This window comes from Salmo trutta, chromosome 13 (genome assembly GCF_901001165.1).
Source record: "Salmo trutta chromosome 13, fSalTru1.1, whole genome shotgun sequence".
NCBI classification, from domain to species: Eukaryota; Metazoa; Chordata; class Actinopteri; order Salmoniformes; family Salmonidae; genus Salmo; species Salmo trutta.
In genome coordinates this window covers 13096274-13119191 of record NC_042969.1, presented here as the reverse complement: position 1 = coordinate 13119191, position 22918 = coordinate 13096274, and positions in this window count along the sequence as shown.

The window sequence follows — 22918 nt, the reverse complement described above, 5'->3', positions numbered from 1 at the left end:
GATGACTAGATCCAGCCTCATCTACACCATCTGTAGCGTGACTAGACCCAGCCTCATCTACACCACCACCTGTAGCGTGACTAGACCCAGCCTCATCTACACCACCATCCATAGCATGACTAGACCCAGCCTCATCTACACCACCATCCCTGGCATGACTAGGCCCAGCTTCTGCTGTCTGCATCTCATTGCCCCCTGCACGTTGACCTTGATTTCTCCCACTGGCGCTTGTGCCCTCAGCTTGTCTACGGCCTTTATGTGGGCAAGCAAAACTCTTATGCCCTAAATCCCATTCAGAAATATAAACACTTGCCTCCGGAACGAAGCAACATGCTTAACGGCATCTGCCTGAAAACCTGCCGACAGTACACGAAACCCGCTAGAAAACGTTCCAAAACGACTCTTTCCTGATTTGATCATCCGTAATAAAAGAGCTTCTGGAAATCAAAACAGCGATTACTCACCTTGAACTGGACGAAGAATTTCTCTTTAATGAGTTGGACGAGAGGGATTTACTCCAGACACCCGAACAGGCCCTCATCCCCGTCATTCGCAGGAGAAAGAGACGGAAAAGATGTCGTGGAAAGAGATCGGGGTGCCTTGTGAGGATCCACCAACGAGTGCTAATCTGCCCTTGTCATCCGTACTACTGGCCAACGTACAATCGATGTAAAATAAATTGTACGAGCTAAAAGCACGTATATCCTACCAACGGGACATAACAAACTGAAATATCTTATGTTTCACAGAGTTGTGGCTAAACGAAGACATTAATAACATACAGCTGGCGGGTTATACACTGCATCGGCAGGATAGAACAGTAGCGTCTGGTAAGACAAGGGGTGCACCAAGTCTAGGTCCAAGAGGCTTCTAAACAGCTTCTACCCCCAAGCCATAAGACTACTGAACATCTAATCAAATGGCTACCCAGACTATTTACATTGCCCCCCTTCTTTTATGCTGTTGCTGCTCTCTGTTATTATCTATGCATAAGTCACTTTAATAACTCTACCTACATGTACATATTACCTCAATTACCTCGACTAACCGGTGCCCCCACACATTGACTCTGTACCGGTACCCCCTGTATATAGCCTGGCTATTGTTATTTTACTGCTGCTCTTTAATTATTTGTTACATTTATTTCTTATTTTTCTTTAGGTATTTTTCTTTAAACTACATTGTTGGTTAAGGGCTTGTAAGTAAGCATTTCACTGTAAGGTCTACACCGGTTGTATTCGGCGCACGTGACAAATAAAATGTGATATGATTTGTGGGTTACTGCTGTGAGGCTAATACCAACATGTTAAGCTAATACCAACATGTTAAGCTAATACCAACATGTTAAGCTAATAGCAACATTTTAAGCTAATACCAACTAATACCAACATGTTAAGCTAATACCAACATGTTAAGCTAACACCAACATGTTAAGCTAATAGCAACATGTTAAGCTAATACCAACATGTCTTAAGCAAACCAGGAAAGCTACAACAAACAAACAACAAATGGAATTAGATATCACATCAAGCAAACCGAAAGTTAAAAAGTTTGATCTTTGGTGCACAAGTTGAACCATAGCTGCCGCACAAACGGTGTCCAACTGGCAGAGGCAGATTACATCGATAATTGTGTAATTCTCCTCATCACCTCCATTCCTAGCTCCAACCTATTTCCAACACCTAATCTGTCTCCACAAAGTGCTTACACAGAACTCTCTGGCTTTGGGAGGAAATGACACGCTATTAATGGCCGACGTAGGCAAAGCGACTCTCATTGAGAAATATCTGAGGAGTATTTCACAACCGCTCTGAGAGCCTCACTCGCTGCTAATAGACGGCCCTTTTGCTTGTGTGGGTGCGTATGTTGTGTGTGCGTGTGTGTGTCGGGACTGGCTGTTTAGAGAAGAGGCCTGGCTCGGTTGGTGGGGACTCTAACAACAGCCATCACTAATGTGATTCCCCTGGCGTGACTCACAGCATAGGGGTATAAATATCTACAGAGCTGAGCTAGGAGCCCTGAACTGAGGCCCTTGTCGTTGCATGCCGAGAAAGGAGATCAGGGCCAAAACCTCAGGCTGTTTCAAATCCCACTGAAGAAAAAAAAAATTGTTGAATGTTATTTTTCTTTCTGTGAATTTACGAATGTTTATCTGGCTGAGAGACGTCTGTCTTTTTCACAGCTGTGAAAAATTATAAATAAAAAAAAGGATAGAAAAGGATAAATTCATGAGATGGATGATAAGAGGTTTATGAAGCCCCAGAAGACTGGTGTAGATGGAAACCGGGTGTCCCAAATTCCTCATTTGAGACCTAACTGATGCTTGGGCAGAATTTTGTTGATAGTCTACATCTGTAGCTGTTACTGTACTCACGACTCCCACCGATGGAAATGGAGAGAAATTGTTTAGACGAAGTTCACATTCACAGCTGTTCAACACAATATTTGCACGAAATAAGTATTTTTAGTCTTCTGAGCAACTAATACAAAGTTCTGTAAATCTTCCATTGGATTTCAACTGAAATAACATCCTGGTCTTGTGGGAATGGTTACTCTAATATTCACTAGTCAACTTTATGAGTATTAACGATCCATTTTGGATATGAGCGGAAGACACAAAGAACATGGTGGACAGACAATCTTCTCAAGTGACCCCTCTTCCACCCCTTCGCCCCAATACACACACCATCACTCAGCCAGACTGTCATCACCCCGACCACACGCCCCCTCCTTCTGCACAGTCCCCATGCTCCAGAGACCTTCACATTCACAGCCCTCACACCCAAAACCACAAACTACCCTCCCTTCTTCCCTCTCAGAGACAGCTGTAGACCCAAGGACTAGACCTTGAAACCCTACCTCATTCAAAGACCCCCCACCTCCACATCCCCATCCCCCCTCTCCTCACAACCCCCATGCCCCCCCACCCCATGTACTGTATATCAGTATCCACATCCATAATCACAAGTAAATCATAAATATTAACAACCAATTAAAATATTAGAAAGTTCATCTCACAGTACGTTACCTCATAATTGTAGCCCTGGAGAGTAAACAATAAATTCAAAATGAATCAAAGATCAATAAATATGGGAGAGAGAGAGAGAGAGAGAGGGAGAGAGAGAGAAAGAGAGAGACAGAGAGAGAGAAAGATTGAGTGAGAGAGAAAAAGAGAAAGAGAGACAAATAGAGAGAGAGACAAAGAGAAAGAGAGAGAGAGAAAGATTGAGTGAGAGAGAAAAAGAGAGACAAATAGAGAGAGAGACATAGAGAAAGAGAGAGACAGAGAGAAAGATTGAGTGAGAGAGAAAAAGAGAAAGAGAGACAAATAGAGAGAGAGACAAAGAGAAAGAGAGCAAGAAAGAGAGAGAGAGAGAGAGAGAGAGAGAGAGAAAGAGAGAAAGATTGAGTGAGAGAGAAAAAGAGAGAGACAAATAGAGAGAGACAGAGAGAAAGAGAAAGAGAGAGACAGAGAGAGAGAAAGATTGAGTGAGAGAGAAAGAGAGAAAGAGAGACAAATAGAGAGAGAGACATAGAGAAAGATAGAGAGAGAGAGAGAGAGAGAGAGAGAGAGAGAGAGAGGGGGAATACGACAGATCACATATTCAACCTGCACAACAAAATTGTCCAACAAACAAACCAAAACAAAGGCAGTCTCCTGATGCTTTGTTGATTTCAAAAAAGCTTTTGACTCAGTTTGGCATGGGGGTCTGCTATACAAATTGATGGAAAGTGGTGTTAGTGGAAAACATACGACATTATACAATCTATGTAGACAAACAACAAGTGTCAACAAGTGTGCAGTTAAAATTGGCAAAAAAAAAACATTTATTTCCACAGGGCCGTGGGGGTGAGACAGGGATGCAGCTTAAGCCCTACCCTCTTCAACATATATATCAACAAATTGGCAAGGGCACTACAACAGTCTGCAGCACCCGGCCTCACCCTACTAGAATCTGAAGTCAAACGTCCACAGTTTGCTGATGATCTGGTGCTTCTGTCCCCAAACAAGGAGGGCCTAAAGCAGCACCTAGATCTTCTGCACAGATTCTGTCAGACCTGGGTCCTGGCAGTAAATCTCAGTAAGACAAGATAATGGTGTTCCAAAAAAGGTCCAGCTGCCAGGACACCGCTGCCCTAGAGCACACAAAAAACTATAAATACCTCGTCCAAAATATCAGCACCACAGGTAACTTCAACAAAGCTGTGAACGATATGAGAGACAAGGCAAGAATTCAACATACAATTAGGATCTGGCTAAAAATACTTGAATCCGTTATAGAACCCATTGCCCTTTATGGTTGTGAGATCTGGGGTCCGCTCACCAACCAAGAATTCACAAAATGGGACAAACACCAAATTGAGACTCTGCATGCAGAATTCTGCAAAAAATATCCTCTGTGTACAATGAAAAACACCAAATAATGCATGCAGAGCAGAATTAGGTCGATACTCGCTAATTATCAAAATCCAGAAAAGAGCCGTTAAATTCGACAACCACCTAAAAGGAAGCGATTCCCAAACCTTCTATAACAAATCCATCACCTACAGAGAGATGAACATGGAGAGGAGTCCCCTAAGCAAGCTGGTTCTGGGGCTCTGTTCACAAACACAAACAGACTCCACAGAGCCCTAAGACAGCAACACAATTAGACCCAACCAAATCATGAGAAAAGATAAAGATAATTACCTGACACATTTGAAAGAATATAAAAAACAGAGCAAACTAGAATGCTATTTAGCCCTAAACAGAGAGAACACAGTGGCAGAATACCTGACCACTGTGACTGACCCAAACTTAAGGAAAGCTTTGACTATGTACAGACTCCGTGAGCATAGCCTTGCTATTGAGAAAGGCCGCTGTAGGCAGACCTGGCTCTCAAGAGAAAACAGGCAATGTGCACACTGCTCACAAAATGAGGTGGAAACTGAGCGGCACTTCCTAACCTCCCACCGCATTCTTCATGGCAGACTCAACAGCCTTGGTTTCTCAAAAGACTGCCTCGCCTTGGTCACCAACTACTTCTCAGATAGAGTTCAGTGTGTCAAATTGGAGGGCCTGCTGTCCGGACCTCTGGCAGTCTCTATGGTGGAGCCACAGAGTTCAATTCTCGGGCCGACTCTTTTCTCTGTATACATCAATGATGTCGCTCTTGCTGCTGGTGATTCTCTGATCCACCTCTACGCAGACGACACCATTCTGTAAACTTTTGGCCATTCTTTGGACGCTGTGTTAACAAACTTCCAGACAAGCTTCAATGCCACACAACACTCCTTCCGTGGCCTCCAACTGCTCTTAAATGCAAGTAAAACTAAATGAATGCTTTCAAACCGATCGCTGCCCGCACCCGCCTGCCCGTCTAGCATCACTACTCTGGATGGTTCTGACTTAGAATATGTGGACAACTACAAATACCTAGGTGTCTGGTTAGACTGTAAATTCTCCTTCCAGACTCACATTAAGCATCTCCAATCCAAAAACAAATCTAGAATCGGCTTCCTATTTCGCAACAAAGCATCCTTCACTCATGCTGCCAAACATACTCTCGTAAAACTGATTATCCTACCGATCCTTGACTTCGGTGATGTCATTTACAAAATAGCCTCCAACACTCTACTCAGCAAATTGGATGTAGTCTATCACAGTGCCAAGCCCCATATACTTACCACCACTGCGACCTGTATGCTCTCGTTGGCTGGCCCTCGCTTCATATTCGTCGCCAGACCCACTGGCTCCAGGTCATCTATAAGTCTTTGCTAGGTAAAGCCCCACCTTATCTCAGCTCACTGGTCACCATAGCAGCACCCACCCGTAGCACGCGCTCCAGCAGGTATATTTCACTGGTCATCCCCAAAGCCAACTCCTCATTTGGCCGCCTTTCCTTCCAGTTCTCTGCTGCCAATGACGGGAACGAATTTCAAAAATCACTGAAGCTGGCGCCTTATATCTCCCTCACTAACTTTAATTTCTTATGGCTTGGGGGCAGTATTTCAACATCTGGATGAGAAGCATACCCAACGTAAACTGCCTGTTACTCAGACCCAGAAGCTAGGATATGAAAACACTCTAAAGTTTCCAAAACTGTTAAAATAATGTCTGTGAGTATAACAGAACTGATATGGCAGGCGAAAACCTGTGGAAAATCCATCCAGGAAGTGGGATTTTTTTGAATTGGGTATTTTCAATTGAATGCCTGTAGAGTATCTAATGGGTTAGGACCCAGATTGCAGTTCCTATTGCTTCCATTAGATGTCAACAGTCTTTAGATATTGTTTCAGACTTGTTTTCTGAAAAATGAAGAAGAATGAGACCTTTCTCTCAGTGGACTGTAGTAGTGCTGGTTTTGCGCGTGACCGAGTGTGCACCCTTCGTTGTTTTTCCTTTCTATTGAATGCGCTATTGTCTGGTTGAAATATTCATTATTTAGACAATTAACAACCTGAGGATTAATTATAAACATCGTTTGACATGTTTTGACGAACTTTATCGGTACTATTAGGATGTATTCGTCTGCATGTTTTGACCGCCTTTGAGCCAGTGGATTACTGAACAAAACGCACCAACAAAACAGAGTTTTTGGGATATAAAGAAGGACTTTATCGAACAAAACAAACATTTATTGTGTAGCTGGGACTCTTGTGACTGCCATCATATGAAGATCTTCAAAAGGTAAGTGATTAATTTTATTGCTATTTCTGACTTTTGTAATTCCTTTACTTGGTTGTAAAATGTTTGTATGCTTTTGTAAGCGGGGCGCTGTCCTCAGATAATCACATGGTATGCTTTCGCCGTAAAGCCTTTTAAAATCTGACAAAGCGGCTGGATTAACAAGAAGTTAATCTTTAAGCAGATGTATAACACTTGTATTTGTTATGAATGTTTATTATGACTATTTCTGTATTTTGAATTTGTCGCTCTGCAATTTCACCGGATGTTGTCGAGGTGGGTTGCTAGCGGAATGCTTGCGTCAGAAAGGTTAAACATCAGCTGTCAGAGCAGCTTACTGATCATTGCACCTGTACACAGCCCATCTGTAAATAGCCCACCCAACTACCTCATCTCCATATTGTTATTTCTTTTTTTGCTCCTTTGCATTTGATACTCCTATAAGTATCTCTACTTGCACATTTATCTTCTGCACATCTATCACTCCAGTGTCCTCTTGAAGCGCTGGTCCCGTAATCGGGATCAACATCCAGCGAAAAATCAGAGCGCCATATTCATAACCAAATCTAATCATTTCTGTTTCTAAAACATAGGACTATTTTACACCGTTTTATAGATACACTTATCCTGAATCGAACCATGTTGTCCGATTTCAAAAAGGCTTTACAGCGAAAGCAAAACATTACATTATGTTAGGAGAGTACATCGTCAAAATAGCCACACCGCCATTTTCCGACCAACCACATGCATCACAAATAACCAAAAAACAGCTAAATGAAGCACTAACCTTTGACAATCTTCATCAGATGACACTCCTAGGACATCATGTTACACAATACATGCATTCTTTTGTTCGATAAAGTTCATATTTATATATATAAAAACAGCATTTTACATTGGCGCGTGACGTTCAGAAAATGTTTTCCCTCAAATGCATCCGGTGAATCAGCTTTACAATTTACTAAATTACTATTCGAAAACATTGTTAAAATGTAATATAGATTAACCTGTTGGGGAAAGAATTATAGATTAACATCTCGTGAATGCAACCGCATTGCCAGATTTAAAAATAACTTTACTGGGAAATCACACTTTGCAATAAACGAGGTGCTATGCTCAGAAAAATAGCCTAGGCGATACAGGTTAGCGCCATCTTGGAACCATCTAAAATCAAATATACTATTGTAAATATTCCCTTACCTTTGATTATCTTCATCAGAAGGCACTTCCAGGAATTCCAGGTCCACAACAAATGTAGTTTTGTTCGAAAAAGTTAATAATTTATGTCCCAATAGCTCCTTCTTGTTAGCGCGTTCCAAAGGCTACTCAAAATGTACTGAAGCGCACGGGACTTGTCGTCACGAATGTGCAAAAAATATATATTTACGTTCGTTCAAACATGTCAAACGTTGTATAACATAAATCTTTAGGGCCTTTTTCAACCAGAGCTTCAATAAGATTCAAGGCAGACGATTGCATTGTCTTACTAAACGTTTTGGAAGGGGAGGCTACCCGTGGGCGCCCGCGTCATAGTAGTAATGGCCCTCCCCTTATGACCAACTTTCCAAGCCTCTCTTTCGGTCAGTTTCTACCGGAGAAGACTCAAACCACTTTGTAAAGACTGTTGACATGCTGAAAAACAGTAGCGCATTTGGTAAGTGGTCGATCTGAGAACAATGAGACTGGCGTAAGCGTGCACGTGAAGAGTCCATTTTAGATTTTTAGTCTTTGAACGAAAACAGGGTTTCCCGGTCTGAATATTATCGCTTTTTTATGAGAAAAATCGCATAAAAATTGATTTTAAACAGCGTTTGACATGCTTCGAAGTACGGTAATGGAATATTTAGACATTTTTTTGTCACGATACGCGCCGGCACGTCACCCTTCGTTACCCTTCGGATAGTGTCTTGAACGCACGAACAAAACAGAGGCTATTTGAACATAACTATGGATTATTTTGAACCAAACCAACATTTGTTATTGAAGTAGAAGTCCTGGGAGTGCATTCTGACGAAGAACAGCAAAGGTAATCCAATTTTTCTTATAGTAAATCTGAGTTTGGTGAGTACCAAACTTGGTGGGTGTCAAAATAGCTAGCCCGTGATGGCGAGCTATCTACTCAGAATATTGCAAAATGTGCTTTTGCCGAAAAGCTATTTTAAAATCGGACATAGCGATTGCATAAAGGAGTTCTATATCTATAATTCTTAAAATAATTGTTATGTTTTTTGTGAACGTTTATCGTGAGTAATTTAGTAAATTCACCGGAAGTTTGCAGTGGGTATGCTAGTTCTGAACGTCACATGCTAATGTAAAAAGCTGGTTTTTGATATAAATATGAACTTGATTGAACAATATGAACTTGATTGAACCCAAACCACAGCTAAATGCAGCACTAACCTTTGATGATCTTCATCAGATGACACTCCTAGGACATTATGTTATACAATACATGTGTAGTGCCGCATTTAGCTGTGGTTTGGGTTTATGTGACATTATATGCTAGCTTGAAAAATGGGTGTCTGATTATTTCTGGCTGGGTACTCTGCCGACATAATCTAATGTTTTGCTTTCGTTATAAAGCCTTTTTGAAATCGGACAGTGTGGTTAGATTAACGAGAGTCTTGTCTTTAAAATGGTGTAAAACAGTCATATGTTTGAGAAAATGAAGTAATAGCATTTCTAAGGTATTTGAATATCGCGCCACGGGATTCCACTGGCTGTTGAGTAGGTGGGACGATTTCGTCCCACATACCCTAGAGAGGTTAAGGTTTTTGTATTTCGCGCCACTCGATTCCACTGGCTGTTGACTAGGTGGGACGATTTCGTCCCACATACCCGAGAGAGGTAAAGATGGGTGGAAACTCAGGACTACCTTATATCCTTTTCCCTCTCGCTCTCCTCCAACACTACACACTCTGCTCCTACTCAGATGGTATTGCGCCGTCGCAACCTTCGCTCTCTCTCTCCTGCTACTCTCTCCTCTTCCATCCTATCCTCTCTTCCCTCTGCCCAATCCTTCTCCAACCAATCTCCTGATTCTGCTTCCTCAACCGTCCTCTCCTCCCTTTCTGTATCCTTTGACTCTCTATGTCCCCTATCCTCCCGGCCGGCTCAGTCCTCCCCTCCTGCTCCGTGGCTTGACGACTCATTGCGAGCTCACAGAACAGGGCTCCGGGCAGCCGAGCGGACCTGGCATCTTTCACTCCCTCCTCTCTACATTTTCTTCTTCTGTTTCTGCTGCTAAAGCCACCTTCTACCACTCTAAATTCCAAGCATCTGCCTCTAACCCTAGGAAGCTCTTTGCCACCTTCTCCTCCCTCCTGAATCCTCACCCCCCCTCCTCCCTCTCTGCGGATGACTTCGTCAACCATTTTGAAAAGAAGGTTGACGACATCCGATCCTCGTTTGTTAAGTCAAACGACACTGCTGGTCCTGCTCACATTGCCCTACCCTATGCTTTGACCTCTTTCTCCCCTCTCTCTCCAAAGAAGGGCACTGCATTCATCCACCTCTGGCCTGCTCGCCTCCCTACCTCTGCGGAAGCACAGTTCCCGTTCAGCCCAGTCAAAGCTGTTCGCTGCTCTGGCACCCCAATGGTGGAACAAGCTCCCTCATGACGCCAGGAGAGCGGAGTCAATCACCACCTTCCGGAGACACCTGAAACCCCACCTCTTTAAGGAATACCTGGGATAGGATAAAGTAATCCTTCTAACCCCCCCCCCAAAATATATAGATGTACTATTGTAAAGTGGTTGTTCCACTGGATATCATAAGGTGAATGCACCAATTTGTAAGTCGCTCTGGATAAGAGCGTCCGCTAAATGACGTAAATGTTAAAATGTTAAAATGAAATCTTGCGACTTGTGACGGCCGACCGCCCAACAACCTGCCCGCTTGACCCTATCCCCTCCTCTCTTCTCCAGGCCATTTCCGGAGACCTTCTCCCCTACCTCACCTCGCTCATCAACTCGTCCTTGACCGCTGGCTACGTCCCTTCCGTCTTCAAGAGAGCGAGAGTTGCACCCCTTCTCAAAAAACCTACACTCGATCCCTCCGATGTCTACAACTACAGACCAGTATCCCATCTTTCTTTTTTCCTCAAAACTCTTGAGCGTGCCGTCCTTGGCCAGGTCTCTTGCTATCTCTCTCAAAATGACCTTCTTGTTCCAAATCAGTCAGGTTTCAAGACTGGTCATTCAACTGAGACTGCTCTTCTCTGTGTCACGGAGGTTCTCCGCACTGCTAAAGCTAATTCTCTCTCCTCTGCTCTCATCCTTCTAGACCTATCTACTGCCTTTGATACTGTGAACCATCAGATCCTCCTCTCCACCCTCTCCGAGTTGGGCATCTCCGGCGCGGCTCACTCTTGGATTGCGTCCTACCTGACAGGTCGCTCCTACCAGGTGGCGTGGCGAGAATCCGTCTCCGCACCACGTGCTCTCACCACTGGTGTCCCCCAGGGCTCAGTTCTAGGCCCTCTCCTATTCTCGCTACACACCAAGTCACTTTGCTCTGTCATATCCTCACATGGCCTCTCCTATCATTGCTACGCAGATGACACACAATTAATCTTCTCCTTTCCCCCTTCTGATAACCAGGTGGCGAATCGCATCTTTGCATGTCTGGCAGACATATCAGTGTGGATGACGGATCACCACCTCAAGCTGAACCTCGGCAAGACGGAGCTGCTCTTCCTCCCGGGGAAGGACTGCCCGTTCCATGATCTCGCCATCACGGTTGACAACTCCATTGTGTCCTCCTCCCAGAGTGCTAAGAGCCTTGGCGTGACCCTGGACAACACCCTGTCGTTCTCCGCTAACATCAAGGCGGTGACCCGATCCTGTAGGTTCATGCTCTACAACATTCGCAGAGTACGACCCTGCCTTACACAGGAAGCGGCGCAGGTCCTAATCCAGGCACCTGTCATCTCCCGTTTGGATTACTGCAACTCGCTTTTGGCAGGGCTCCCTGCCTGTGCCATTAAACCCCTACAACTCATCCAGAATGCCGCAGCCCGTCTGGTGTTCAACCTTCCCAAGTTCTCTCACGTCACCCCGCTCCTCCGCCTACTCCACTGGCTTCCAGTTGAAGCTCGCATCTGCTACAAGACCATGGTGCTTGCCTACGGAGCTGTGAGGGGAATGGCACCTCCGTACCTTCAGGCTCTGATCAGTCCCTACACCCAAAGAAGGGCACTGCGTTCATCCACCTCTGGCCTGCTCGCCTCCCTACCTCTGCGGAAGCACAGTTCCCGCTCAGCCCAGTCAAAACTGTTCGCTGCTCTGGCACCCCAATGGTGGAACAAGCTCCCTCACGACTCCAGGACAACGGAGTCAATCACCACCTTCCGGAGACACCTGAAACCCCACCTCTTTAAGGAAGAGTCCCACATACCCTAGAGAGGTTAAGGTTTTTGTATTTCGCGCCACTCGATTCCACTGGCTGTTGACTAGGTGGTACGATTTCGACGATTTGGCCCCCCCTAAAAAGATATAGATGTACTATTGTAAAGTGCTTGTTCCACTGGATATCATAAGGTGAATGCACCAATTTGTAAGTCGCTCTGGATAAGAGCGTCTGCTAAATGACGTAAATGTAAATGTAATGTAAATGTGTATTAGACAATGAGGACTCTGAGTCTGCCAATGTCAACCTGTACAAGTCTGGAACAGTTTTGTTACAGGGCAACCCCAAACAGTTTCAGCTGGACTTTCACATAATCAAAGACCGAGTTCAGCAGGAGGAAGCTCTCTCTTGAGAAAGATACCCCCACCCCGAGTGTGTCAGACCAGACTTCTTCATTAAACAACCCCACAGACGAGCAACCCCAAGCGGAAAGTCAACCTCCCAGCAGAGAGCACTACTACCTCACTGAATATAAGGATACATTCACCCAGCTGGAGGTAAGAGCTGGAACAGCAAGTGAACATACTCCAGTCAGCACAGACCTTAGACAAAAGTCTAGCACAACAACACTATCTCAACCAGACCCGGAGAGCTGGAGGGGGAGAGAGACATCTGCACTCTGGACTGTGGTGAGACACCTTCAACAGGAGAAAGAGAAGGAGCAGGAGAAGAACAGAGCACTAGAGGAGAAGGTGAGAGTGCTGGAAGAGGAGGTGAGAAAGATGACGTGAGACAGAGAACATGCCATTAGAGAGCTGGCCACCCCCTCAGAGAAGCCAGCAGAACAGCCCACCTCAGATCCTGACCAAAGTCTCGACACCACAGAAGAACAGTCCACTCCAGTCCCTGACCATAGCTTCAACATCACAGCAGGACAGACAAATGAAGAACCCCAGGCCCAGGGGATCCCACCCCCTCTGAGCACCCCCCCCCCCCTGTCAGCCACCCTGATTGCCCTCCTGACAACCCCCCCACACCCACTGAGGACATACACAAGCCACAGATTGTGCTCCTTATGGACATGAAAGTCACACATATGCCCAGGCCGTGAGCAGGCAAACAGGCCCAACCCTCAGTCTTACACTTGCCCAAGCCAATGGCATGTAGCAGATGCTCAGCAGGCTCTGCTCACACTTAGTGGTCTGAGGGCAAACCGAACAACTAACAACTTTGGACACTTTATGGAACACAAAGCCTTCACTATATAATCCTGGAATATCCAAGGCCTGAGGTCATCTGCCTTTGGCCTAAAGAGCAGGAGCCTGGACAAAGAAATCAGAAATCCAGACATTGTCATCCTACAAGAACCATGGTATAGACGAGATGAACCCACTGGTTGTCCTCTAGGTGACAGAGAGCTGGTAGTCCCATCCACCAAACTATCAGGTGTGAAACAGGAAAGGGACTCATGGGGTATGCTAATTTGGTATAGAGCAGACCTGTTATGCTCGTTGATGGAAGGATCGGACCAAGGTGCAGCATGGTAGGCGTACATTTTAATTTATTAACCTGTTGCACGGCCGGATAAAAAACGTACCCGATTTAATCTGGTTACTACTCCTGCCCAGTAACAAGAATATGCATATAATTGTTTGATTTGGATAGAAAACACCCTAAAGTTTCTAAAACTGTTTGAATGGTGTCTGTGAGTATAACAGAACTCATTTGGCAGGCCAAAACCTGAGAAGATTCCAAACAGGAAGCGCTCTCTCTGACTATATCTTGGCCTTCTTGATCATCTCTAACCAAAACAGGGGATCTCTGGCATGACGTGACATTTTCTAACGCTCCCATAGGCTCTCAGAAGGCGCCAGAACGATGAATGGTGGCTTTGCAGGCCATGGCTGAAAAACAGTAGCGCATTTTGTAAGTGGTCGATCTGAGGACAATGAGACTGGAGTCGCGTGCACGAGCCGACACCATGTTTACTTTCTCTCTCTTTGAACGAAAACAACGACTCCCGGTCGGAATATTATCACTTTTTTACGAGAAAAAAAGCATAAAAATTGATTTTAGACAGCGTTTGACATGCTTCGAAGTACGGTAATGGAATATTTTGAAATTTTTTGTCACGAAACGCGTCGGGCGCGTCACCCTTCTTTACCCTTCGGATAGTGTCTTGAAAGCATGAACAAAACGCCGCTATTTGGATATAACGATGGATTATTTGGAACCAAACCAACATTTGTTATTGAAGTAGAAGTCCTGGGAGTGCATTCTGACGAAGAACATCAAAGGTAATCAAACTTTTCTAATAGTAAATCGGAGTTTGGTGAGTACCACACTTGGTGGGTGTCAAAATAGCTAGCCTGTGACTGCCGGGCTATCTACTCAGAATATTGCAAAATGTGCTTTCACCGAAAAGCTATTTTAAAATCGGACATAGCGAGTGCATAAAGGAGGTCTGTATCTATAATTCTTAAAATAATTGTTATGTTTTTTGTGAACGTTTATCGTGAGTAATTTAGTAAATTCACCGGAAGTGTTCGGTGGGAATGCTAGTCACATGCTAATGTAAAAAGCTGGTTTTTGATATAAATATGAACTTGATTGAACAAAACATGCATGTATTGTATAACATAATGTCCTAGGATTGTCATCTGATGAAGATCATCAAAGGTTAGTGCTGCATTTAGCTGTGGTTTGGGTTTATGTGACATTATATGCTAGCTTGAAAAATGGGTGTCTGATTATTTCTGGCTGGGTACTCTGCTGACATAATCTAATGTTTTGCTTTCGTTGTAAAGCCTTTTTGAAATCGGACAGTGTGGTTAGATTAACGAGAGTCTTGTCTTTAAAATGGTGTAAAATAGTCATATGTTTGAGAAATTGAAGTAATAGCATTTCTAAGGTATTTGAATATCGCGCCACGGGATTACACTGGCTGTTGAGTAGGTGGGCGTCCCACTGGCCCAGAGAGGTTAAATGAACACCGAAACAAAACAAATACAAACGAAAACGTAACGTTCAGTAGAGCATACAGCACAGTACCAAAAACAAGATCCCACAAACTAAGGTGGGAAAAATGGCTGCCTAAGTATGATCCCCAATCAGAGACAACGATAGACAGCTGCCTCTGATTGAGAACCATACCCAGCCAACAAAGAAATAGAAAACATAGATTTCCCACCCTAGTCACACCCTGACCTTACCAAATAGAGAATAAAAGGGATCTCTAAGGTCAGGGCGTGACAAGACCTAACTCACTCCATTAAATTATTCAAAACAGGAACATTTTACATTTGGCTAGAAATTAAAAAGGAAATTATCTCAACAGAGAAAAATGTCCTCCTGTGTGCTACCTATACCCCCCCCCCCCCACTAGAATCCCCATATTTTAATGAAGACAAGACTGCTAAGATCGAATCGTACTACTCCGATGCTCGTCGGATGTGGCAGGGATTGCAAACTATTACAGACTACAAAGGGAAGCACAGCCAAGAGCTGCCCAGTGACACGAGCCTACCAGACAAGCAAAATTACTTCTATGCTCGCGTCGAGGCAAGTAACACTGAAACATGCATGAGAGCATCAGCTGTTCTGGACGACTGTGTGATCACGTTCTCCGCAGCCGATGTGAGTAAGACCTTTAAACAGCTCAACATTCACAAGGCCGCAAGGCCAGACGGATTACCAGGACGTGTACTCCAAGCATGCGCTGACCAACTGGCAATTGTCTTCACTGACATTTTCAACCTCTCCCTGTCTGAGTCTGTAATACCAACATGTTTCAAACAGACCACCATAGTCCCTGTGCCCAAGAAAGCGAAGGTAACCTGCCTAAATGACTACTGACCAGTAGCACTCACATCTGTAGCCATGAAGTGCTTTGAAAGGCTGGTCATGGCTCACATCAACACCATTATCCCAGAAACCCAAGACTCACTCCAATTTGCATACAACCCCAGCAGATCCACAGATGATGCAATTTCTAATGCACTCCACACTGCCATTTCACAACTGGACAAAAGGAACACGTATGTGAGAATGCTATTCATTGACTACAGCTCAGCGTTCAACACCATAGTGCCCTCAAAGCTCATCACTAAGCTAAGGACCCTGGGACTAAACACCTCCCTCTGCAACTGGATCCTGGACTTTTTGACGGATTGCCACCAAGGTGGTAAGGGTATATAACAACACATCTGCCACGCTGATCGTCAACAAGGGGGCCCCTCAGGGGTGCGTGCTGCTCAGTCCCCTCCTGTACTCCCTGTTCACTCATGACTGCACGGCCAGGCACGACTCCAATACCATCATTAAGTTTGCTGATGACACAACAGTGGTAGGCCTGATCACCAACAACGACAAGACAGCAAATAGGGAGGAGGTCAGAGAGCTGGCCGTGTGGTGTCAGGACAACAACCTCTCCCTCAACGTGATCAAGACTAAGGAGATGATTGTGGACTACAGGAGAGAGCTTCAAGTTCCGTGGTGTCCACATCACCAACAAACTAACATGGTCCAAGCACACCAAGACAGTCGTGAAGAGGGCACGACAAAACCTATTCCCCCTCAGGAAACTAAAAAGACTTGGCATGGGTCCTGAGATCCTCACAATGTTCTACAACTGCAACATCGAGAGCATCCTGACCGGTTGCATCACTGCCTGGAATGGCAACTGCTCGACCTCTTCCTGCCATCCAGGACCTCTACACCAGGCGGTGTCAGAGGAAGGCACTAAAAATTGAACATCTAATCAAATGGCTACCCAGACTATTTACATTGCCCCCCCACCCCCTTGTACGCTGCTGCTACTCTCTGTTATTATCTATGCATACATCACTTGAATAACTCTACACACATGTATATATTAGCTCAATTACCTAGACTAACCGATGCCCCCGCACATTGACTCTGTACCGGTACCCCCCCCCCCCCCCCCCCCCGTATATAGCCTGGCTATTGTTATTTTACTGCTGCTCTTTAATTATTTGTTACTTTTATTTCTTATTTTTCTTAAACTGCATTGTTGGTTAACGACTTGTAAGTAAGCATTTCACTGTAAGGTCTACACCTGTTGTATTCGGCGCATGTAACAAATACAATTTGATTTGACAGCTTCTCCATCCTGGAGGGGGAAATCAATCAACTCCTGCAGCTCTGTCGCACGATGGGTAAGTACATAGTCAATGGTAGGCTTCGAGGGGATTCCTACTGTAGGTACACCTATAGCTCATCTTTTGGCAGTAGTACTGTAGACTACTTTATCACTGAACTCAACCCAGAGTCTCTCAGAGCGTTCACAGTCAGCCAACTGACACCCCTATCAGATCACAGTAAATAAATCACAGTCTACTTGAACAGAGCAATGCGCAATCATGAGGCATCAAAGCCAAAGGAACTGAATAATATTAAGAAATGCTATAGATGGAAGGAAAGAAGTGGAAACCTACCAAAAAAAACAATAACATATTCAATCCCCTTTTGACATCTTCCTGGACAAAATGTTTCACTGTAACATTTATACTGTTTATACTGTAAACAGTATATTTAACCTCTCAGCTTCCCTATCAAATCTAGAAATCTCAATCAGAAAACCAAAGAAAATTAACAACAATGACAAATTAAGAATGCAAATAAAAATTTTCTTTATTGAGAAATCTATCCAACCAAAAACATAGAGAACCAGAAAACCTGAGTCTACGCCTTCACTATGGTGAATCACTAAAACAATACAGAAATACACTACGGAAAACAAAGCAACAGCACATCAGAAATCAGCTCAAAGTAATTGAAGAATCCATAGACTCTAACCACTTCTGGGAAAATTAGAAAAACTAAACAAGAGAGAGAGCAAGAAAGAGATAGAAAGAGAGAGAGAAAAAGAAAGAGAGAAAAATAGAAAAAGAGAGAGAGAGAGAGAAAGAGAGAGAGAGAGAGAAAAAGAGAGAGAGAGAGAGTGCGAGAGAGAGAGAAAAAGAGAGAGAAAAAGAGAGAGAGAAAGAGAGAGAGAAAGGGAGAGAGAGAAAGAGAGAGAGAAAAAGAGAGAGGAAAAGAGAGAGAGCAAGAGAGAAAAAGAGAGAGAAAAAGAGAGAGAGAGAAAAAGAGGGAGAGAAAAAGAGAGAGAGAGCGAGAGAGAGAAAAAGAGAGAGAGAGAAAAAGAGAGAGAGAAAAAGAGAGAGAGAGAAAAAGAGAGAGAGAAAACGAGGGAGAGAAAAAGAGAGCGAGAGAGAGAGAGAGAGAGAGAGAAAAAGAGCGAGAGAGAGAGAGAGAGAGAAAAAGAGCGAGAGAGAGAGAGAGAGAGAGAGCTGGGGGGAGAGATACATGTGCAACATTGTGTCTCTCGTGTTTCATATGTTTCACATGCTGTACAAGCTATTGGGAGTTTGGGTTACGGGTTAAGTGGTTTCTTTCTGTCTGAAAACTTGACTCAAGATTTGTCTGTGTGTGTGTGTGTGTGTGTGTGTGTGTTTTATGAACTGTTCTGCACTGTTACATCATTGATTGTCTGATACATGCTTCCTTCTAAGCACCGACTTGTGTGAGTGCGAGTGTGTGAACACAGTGTCTGTACATCTAATGGTCTGTGTGTGTGTGTGCATAGTTTGTATAGCTAGAAGTGTACACAGTTATGTGTGAGTCAGGGAGCTGCTGTACAGTCTATTCCCCTCTGACCTGAAGTCACTGTGTTTATGAAGCTTAGCCAGTTCATGTAATGACAGCATTTTATATGGATGATAAAAGCTTGTCCTTTTCTATGGCTGCTCCTCATGGCACACTGCAGTGTACACACACACACACACACACACACACGCACGCAAACACACACCCACACAGGCACGTATGCAACATTCCTCCTCTTGAACCCCCTACGCTGCAATCAACCACTACCAAAACCACTTCAAGTACAGAAGGGCAACATCATCAAAATTCTCCACTTAAAATTCCATCCACTCATATGGGGCTGTTTGGAAAAACAAAACAGGAGAGAGAGAGGGACACAGGCAATACAGAGAGAGAGGGACATAGCCAATAAAGAGGGAGATGTATAGAGGCAATACAGAGAGAGGGACATAGCCAATAAAGAGAGAGAGGGATATAAACAATACAGAGACAGAGGGATACAGGTAATACAGAGAGAGGGGGATATAGACAATTAAGAGAGAGAGAGGGATATAGACAATAAAGAGAGAGAGAGGGATATAAACAATAAAGAGAGAGAGGTATATAGACAACACAGAGAGAGGGATATAGACAATACAGAGAGAGAGGGATATAGACAATACAGAGAGAGGGATATAGACAATAAAGAGAGAGAGAGAGATAGACAATATAGAGAGAGGGATATAGACAATAAAGAGAGAGAGGGATATACAGTGGGGGAAAAAATTATTTGATCCCCTGCTGATTTTGTATGTTTGCCCACTTACAAAGAAATTATCAGTCTATAATTTTAATAGTAGGTTTATTTGAACAGTGAGAGACAGAATAACAACAAAAAAATCCAGAAAAACGCATGTCAAAAATGTTATAAAATTATTTGTATTTTAATGAGGGAAATAAGTATTTGACCCCTCTGCAAAACATGACTCTTAGTACTTGGTGGCAAAACCCTTGTTGGCAATCACAGAGGTCAGATGTTTCTTGTAGTTGGCCACCAGGTTTGCGCACATCTCAGGAGGGATTTTGTCCCACTCCTCTTTGCAGATCTTCTCCAAGTCATTAAGGTTTCGAGGCTGACGTTTAAGGTTTCAGCTCCCTCCACAGATTTTCTATGGGATTAAGGTCTGGAGACTGGCTAAACCACTCCAGGACCCTAATGTGCTTCTTCTTGAGCCACTCCTTTGTTGCCTTGGCCGTGTGTTTTGCGTCATTGTCATGCTGGAATACCCATCCACGACCCATTTTCAATGCCCTGGTTGAGGGAAGGAGGTCCTCACCCAAGATTTGACGGTACATGGCCCCGTCCATCGTCCCTTTGATGCGGTGAAGTTGTCCTGTCCCCTTAGCAGAAAAACACCCCCAAAGCATAATGTTTCCACCTCCATGTTTGACGGTGGAGATGGTGTTCTTGGGGTCATAGGCAGCATTCCTCCTCCTCCAAACACGGCGAGTTGAGTTGATGTCAAAGAGCTCAATTTTGGTCTCATCTGACCACAACACTTTCACCAGTTGTCCTCTGAGTCATTCAGATGTTCATTGGCAAACTTCAGATGGGCATGTATATGTATTCTTGAGCAGGGGGACCTTGCGGGCGCTGCAGGATATCAGTTCTTCACGGCATAGTGTGTTACCAATTGTTTTCTTGGTGACTATGGTCCCAGCTGCCTTGAGATCATTGACAAGATCCTCCCGTGTAGTTCTGGGCTGATTCCTCACCGTTCTCATGATCATTGCAACTCCACGAGGTGAGATCTTGCATGGAGCCCCAGGCCGAGGGATATTGACAGTTCTTTTGTGTTTCTTCCATTTGCGAATAATCGCACCAAATGTTGTCACCTCTCACCAATCTGCTTGGCGATGGTCTTGTAGCCCATTCCAGCCTTGTGTAGGTCTACAATCTTGTCCCTGACATCCTTGGAGAGCTCTTTGGTCTTGGCCATGGTGGAGAGTTTGGAATCTGATTTATTGATTGCTTCTGTGGACAGGTGTCTTTTTTACAGGTAACAAGCTGCGGTTAAGAGCACTCCCTTTAAGAGTGTGCTCCTAATCTCAGCTCATTACCTGTATAAAAGACACCTGGGAGCCAGAAATCTTTCTGATTGAGAGGGGGTCAAATACTTATTTCCCTCATTAAAAAACAAATCATTTTATAACATTTTTGACATGCGTTTTTCTGGATATTTTTGTTGTTATTCTGTCTCTCACTGTTCAAATAAACCTACCATTAAAATTATAGACTGATCCATTCTTTGTCAGTGGGCAAACGTACAAAATCAGCAGGGGATCAAATACTTTTTTCCCCCACTGTAGACAATAATGAGATAGAGATATAGACAATAAAGAGAGAGAGGGATATAGACAATACAGAGAGAGAGGGATATAGTCAATAAAGAGAGAGAGGGAGAGAGAGAGGGATATAGTCAAAAAAGAGAGAGAGGGATATAGTCAATAAAGAGAGAGAGGGATATAGTCAAAAAAGAGAGAGAGGGAGAGAGAGAGGGATATAGTCAAAAAAGAGAGAGAGGGATATAGTCAAAAAAGAGAGAGAGGGAGAGAGGGATATAGTCAAAAAAGAGAGAGAGGGAGAGAGAGAGGGATATAGTCAAAAAAGAGAGAGAGGGAGAGAGAGATATAGTCAATAAAGAGAGAGAGGGATATAGTCAAAAAAGAGAGAGGGATATAGTCAAAAAAGAGAGAGAGGGAGAGAGGGATATAGTCAAAAAAGAGAGAGAGGGATATAGTCAAAAAAGAGAGAGAGGGAGAGAGAGAGGGATATAGACAATAAAGAGAGAGAGGGAGAGAGAGAGGGATATAGACAATAAAGAGAGAGAGGGAGAGAGAGATATAGTCAATAAAGAGAGAGAGGGAGAGAGAGAGGGATATAGTCAAAAAAGAGAGAGGGATATAGTCAAAAAAGAGAGAGAGGGAGAGAGAGAGGGATATAGTCAAAAAAGAGAGGGATATAGACAATAAAGAGAGAGAGGGAGAGAGAGAGGGATATAGACAATAAAGAGAGAGAGGGAGAGAGGGATATAGTCAATAAAGAGAGAGGGATATAGACAATAAAGAGAGAGGGAGAGAGGGATATAGACAATGAAGAGAGAGATATAGACAATACAGAGAGAGAAGGAGAGACGGATATAGTAAATAAAGAGAGAGAGAGATATAAACAATATAGAGAGAGGGATATAGACAATAAAAAGAGAGAGGGAGAGAGGGATATAGTCAAAAAAGAGAGAGGGATATAGACAATAAAGAGAGAGAGGGAGAGAGAGAGGGATATAGACAATATAGAGAGAGAGGGATATAGACAACACAGAGAGAGAGGGATATAAACAATATAGAGAGAGGGATATAGACAATATAGAGAGAGAGGGATATAGACAACACAGGGAGAGAGAGGGATATAGACAATACAGAGAGAGAGTGATATAGACAATATAATGAGAGAGGGATATAGACAATACAGAGAGAGAGGGATATAGACAATATAGAGAGAGGGATATAGACATTTACATTACATTTAAGTCATTTAGCAGACGCTCTTATCCAGAGCGACTTACAAATAGACAACACAGGGAGAGAGAGGGATATAGACAATAAAAAGAAAGAGGGATATAGACAATGAAGAGAGAGAGAGGGATATAGACAATACAGAGAGAGAGGGATATAGCCAATACAGAGAGAGAGGGATATAGCCAACACAGGGAGAGAGAGGGATATAGACAATACAGAGAGAGGAATATAGACAATACAGAGAGAGAGAGATAGACAATATATATAGAGAGAGAGATAGGCAATACAGAGAGAGGGATATAGACAATACAGAGAGAGAGAGATATAGTCAAAAAAGAGAAAGAGGGATATAGACAATTCAAAGAGAGAGGAATATAGACAATACAGAGAGAGAGAGATAGACAATATATAGAGAGAGAGAGATAGGCAATACAGAGAGAGAGGTATATAGACAATATAGGGAGAGAGGGATATAGACAATAAAGAGAGAGAGGGAGAGAGAGAGGGATATAGACAATATATATAGAGAGAGAGATAGGCAATACAGAGAGAGAGGTATATAGACAATATAGGGAGAGAGGGATATAGACAATAAAGAGAGAGAGGGAGAGAGAGAGGGATATAGACAATAAAGAGAGAGGGAGAGAGGGATATAGTCAATAAAGAGAGAGGGATATAGTCAATAAAGAGAGAGGGATATAGTCAATAAAGAGAGAGAGG